This window comes from Fundulus heteroclitus, chromosome 10 (genome assembly GCF_011125445.2).
Source record: "Fundulus heteroclitus isolate FHET01 chromosome 10, MU-UCD_Fhet_4.1, whole genome shotgun sequence".
Taxonomy (NCBI): Eukaryota; Metazoa; Chordata; class Actinopteri; order Cyprinodontiformes; family Fundulidae; genus Fundulus; species Fundulus heteroclitus.
The window spans coordinates 2,888,870-2,893,570 of NC_046370.1; the positions used below are offsets into that span (position 1 = coordinate 2,888,870).

At 45.0% G+C, this 4,701-nt stretch overlaps 1 long non-coding RNA gene across 1 annotated transcript; it reads right to left on the reverse strand.

The window, feature by feature from the left end:
- Positions 1-1,160: 1,160 nt before the first annotated feature.
- On the reverse strand, positions 1,161-1,805 carry LOC118564330. Its single transcript, XR_004931768.1, has 2 exons — positions 1,448-1,805; positions 1,161-1,343 (listed from the first exon to the last, which is right to left on the reverse strand). It is a non-coding gene; the product is annotated as an uncharacterized LOC118564330 (long non-coding RNA).
- Positions 1,806-4,701: the final 2,896 nt, after the last annotated feature.

The following is a 4,701-nucleotide window of genomic DNA, read 5'->3' on the forward strand; positions in this document are numbered from 1 at the left end:
TAAAAAAAAAAAGTATTATATTACAAACAAATTCTTTGAAAGCATTGAACTTAAGATGTACCATCAATAATTGGACCAGCCGCATCCGCTTTGATGATTAACTGCTTGAAGTTTTGCTGAACTCTCAGGACTGACGAACACAGGCTTCTGAGACTCCGCCTCTTCTTGTGTTTTCCTGCGTCACGGCGGATGACCTGTGCTACTACAAATTAAAATAAGCAGACGGTGACAGAGTTTTAAAACGGGGGTAATACACGAAAAGAAAAAGATGACAGAAAAGAATAAATAAAAATAGGCTAAGGGTTACAAGGGCTGCAGTTTAGAACTGCAACCCTACCGTTTCACTGCCAGTGTGTTACCAACAGCACCACAAACTCACCAGGGTGCTGAGCAGATGAGGCAGGACGAGACCGATCATGTGCTGATGCTTCTGATGCTGCTGTTTCCGCTTCTGCTGCTGCTGCTATTAGCTCGGCGTCATTATTCTGGTGTACAGACTGAATTGTTACTGTAGAAATAGTAAGCAGGGAGAGACAACCTTTTTTAAACAAGGTAATACATGAAGAAGAAGAAATGATAAATAAATAATAATAACATATAGCATAGAACACTTGCATGCTTACCGTCCGTCTGGCCAAATGTATCGGGATGAGGCTGTATTCCAGCCGTAAAGAGTGCTTGAGCAACAATGTCACGGCGGGGTGTTACTGTGGGTAAATGAATAAATACACTAAATGAGCCGGACTAATTCAGAAAATGTACCATCAGAGTTAGTTTGAGACTTATAATAGTTAACTTACGTGCTGCAGGAAGCGTTATCCCCTGATTAACGTTTCGAGGGAGGCCGTGTGACGTGGTGAGCCGGGGAGCTTCCTCGGGGAAGCGATCGTGGTGCTCTGATGTCTCTGGAGAACTTATTACAACAACTGACCCGTTATGTTCTTCAGTCCTCTGCCGCTTTGGTGTTGATGTGTTCTGAGCAGCTATTTCTGCTGGGAGCCTCCTTTTAGCTAAACTCAATCTTCCTTTACGGGGCGTTTGCGTTGTGCTCGATCCAGGCTGTGTCACCGCTAGCTCTCCGTGGAACACACTTAGTTTGACTGGCTTCGGACACAATCTTGCTTCACTGGGCGTTTGCGTTCTGCTGGATCCAGGCTGTGTCACCGCTAGCTCTCCGTGGAACACACTTGGGTTGAATGGCTTCGGACACAATCTTTCAGCGCGGGACGTTTGCGTTCTGCTCGATCCAGGCTGTATCACCGCTAGCTCTTTGTGGAAGTCATTCTGATTTGGCTGGTTCGGACAACCGTAACGCTCGTCAATTAACCCTTTGTCGGTAAGATCTGGAATACAGAAAAATAACAATGGTTGAAACATAGTATTAGTATTTTAAAGACTGTGATTTTAATAAAAATATACTTTAATACAAGGCTGAATCACATCTTACCAATATCCGTTAGTGTAAAATCTAGGTCTTGTAGTTCAGCAGTTGTTGGCGCTGAAACAAATAAATAAAATATATTGTAATAACAGCAATGGAAGATATATACTTCTGCAAGCAGGCCACAATGACTGAAACTGCTATTCAAAGCCTTACCTCAGAATTCAGACTAAAACTCTAAAAACAGCAGAGGCCTGTAGTTGCCCTCTTATAACACACAAAGCCCATCCAGCAAACAATGAAACACATAGCAATAAAAACAGGTAACTTGAACAATAAAAGTGCTAGCCCCTTGTGCTAAACACAGCCTTTCACCCCTGAATTTGTGCTAAAACTCTAAAAACAGCAGAGGCCTGTAGTTGCCCGCTTACGGCGTCAGTGCAAGACTTTTTCAGACGCCTCCATTCAATGGCTGGAGTGGGTAGCTGCTGAACGGGGCATTTTCATTCAACATGCTCTTAACCGAGGTGAAATGAAACTGGGGCCGTATTATGTGGACGGATACGCGGAGGTCCGAGGCGTTCGAACTGTATTTGAGTTTAATGGCTGCTTTTACCATGGTTGTCCTGAATGTTTTCCAGCCGACCAGACGTGCCCGCTCAGAGGAGTCTGCTATGAAAGGTTCCATGCAGCTACCATCGAGAGAGCCAGGGTATTGCAGTCGGTTTACGGGGTGCGCCTGGAGGTTATGTGGGAGCATAGCTGGGATTTAATGAAGGCGTCACACTCTGGTCTCAAAAGGTTTCTGGACTGTTTCAGTGCCCCGGCACCTCTTTGCCCGCGGAACGCTCTGTTTGGGGGTAGAACCAGTGCCCTCAGGCTGAGGTACACTGCAGGGGTCGAAGAATCTGTGCATTATGTAGACTTCACATCTCTGTATCCGTTTGTGAATGCTAGCTGCAGCTATCCACTAGGCCATCCCGAAATCATATGCAAAGATTTCGACGATCCCCGTAGCTACTTTGGACTTATCAGAGCGACCGTGTACCCGCCTCGTGGTCTGTTTTTTCCCGTTTTGCCGTACAGGACCGCTACCGGTAAACTGGTGTTCACACTGTGCCGGGCTTGCGCTGAGTTGAACTACCAGACGGGCCCTTGTACCCACTCTGACCAAGAGAGAGCGCTAACAGGTGTATGGGTAAGTGTGGAATTCAACAAGGCTCTTGAGCTGGGATATAGGCTTGCTAAAATCACTGAGGTCTGGCATTTTGAAAAACAGAGCAGTTCAATCTTTAAACCATATATCCACACTTTTTTGAAGGGTAAACAGGAAGCTTCAGGTTTTCCTGCTGAAGCTACGGATGAGGAAAGTCGTTTGAAATATGTGGCAGACTACAAACGTGAGCAGGGCATCCAACTAGATGTACGTAAGATTGAGGTGAATCCGGCTAAAAGACAAGTTGCTAAATTGTGTCTGAACAGTTTTTGGGGCAAATTTGCACAGAGAAATGATTTGGCTCAGACAAGCATTGTGAGCGAGCCCGAAGAGTTTTTTAACTTCCTTTTTTCAGGTAAATACGCAGTCAGCTACTTTCACTTCCTGAATGATGAAATGTGCATGGTTCAGTGGAAATACAGCAAGCGTTGTATTTCTCCAACCAACAAGGTGAATAACGTCTTCATTGCTGCCTTTACAACTGCTCATGCTCGTCTGAAATTGTACACCTGTCTTGAGCAACTTCAGGATCGCGTTCTGTACATTGACACGGACAGTCTGATCTATGTGGTTAAACCGGGTCAGACCTCCCTCAAGCTCGGTAACCTTCTGGGGGACTTGACTGATGAATTATCAGGTGATTTTATACAAGAGTATGTCTCCGCAGGCCCAAAGAGCTACGCTTACCAGACCAGACACCGAAAACAAGTGGTGATGAAGTTTAAAGGCATCACTCAGACTCATCAGTGCAGTGAGAGGGTGAATTTTGACAGCGTGAAAGACCTGGTAGAAGGTTATCTGCAAGGTTCTACAGGGGATGTTTTACAGGCTCCACAGCACACCATCAGAAGGAATAAAAGGAGCTTCCAGCTTCAAAATGCAGCATTTCAGAAAAAGGTGCGCGTCGTTTATGATAAAAGAAGGCTTTTTCCTGATGGGACAACCCTTCCATTTGGCTATTAAAAGGTTAACTGTGGGGGGAAAAAAAAATGTCTCTCTCCCATGAAACACAGGAGGTTGAATTCGATCCTAGATTCAAAACCCCTTTTTCACTTCTAATAGCAGGGCCGAGTGGCTGTGGAAAATCTTTTTTTGTTAAAACTGTTTTGCAGAATTGTAACCATGTTATGGATGTTGTTCCTGTAAATATTGTTTGGATTTACACCTGTTTTCAAAGTATGTATTCTGAATTGCAGAAAATGAATAAAAAGATTAAATTCATCGAAGGACTACCTGTTCTTCCCTTGCTGAGCGTCGTCGCGCCTTTATTAGGAGAGGTGTTGGGAGGTGTCATCAGGAGATGAGAGAAAATGTCTCTTAGGACTGCACAAAAGATGTATCTGGTTTCACCGCATCAGTTCAAACGTTTGATCCCGTCAGAGCCTTCCATCAGACAGACGGCCGAAGAGGATTTGGACTCCAAAATGAGAGAGATACTGAATGAACCGGGACTGAGTTCTTATGAAAAAATTAAAAGGTACAACGCTCTGTTACAGAGATATCTCACTCTGATGAAGCAGGGTCAGCAGGACGAACCCCAGGTGACTTTAAATGTGCAACGTGACCCTGTGCCTGGAAATAATGAGGCTGGCTCTGCTTCTAACGGTTTTACAGCCTCTCCTGCTGAATTGGATCAGACCGCTATCGAGGTTTTAAGAGCTCTGCCTAACAGAGATCGCAAAAATGCTGAATACATACTGAAAAGGTTAATGCACGTCGGTACGAGTTGGACTTCGAAAGGCGAATTTGTTTATCGCGATCGTGTGATGGGGGGTTCACATCTGGTTGATTTGCTGAAAAATCTTTTGCTCCCCTTTAAGAGGAAAACACAAACCCAGGAACCTGTAGGCTGGATCCCGTTCATGGCTGTCTTGAAGGAGTTAAACATCCCCGTGTCGTCAGTCAGTAATCCGCAAGCTCGTGACCAATACAGAGGCATGGCAGAAGCGAGTGTATTGGAGAAGAACAAAGATAAGCCCGTCGTGAAACGAAAAGGAAAAATTGTGCTGTCCCCTAAATTCTCCGGAATAGACTTTGAGCATCCCGCCCCTGAAAATGGCCGTGCTCGAAGCAAGAGAGTCAACATAACCCCTGCATGGTTGAA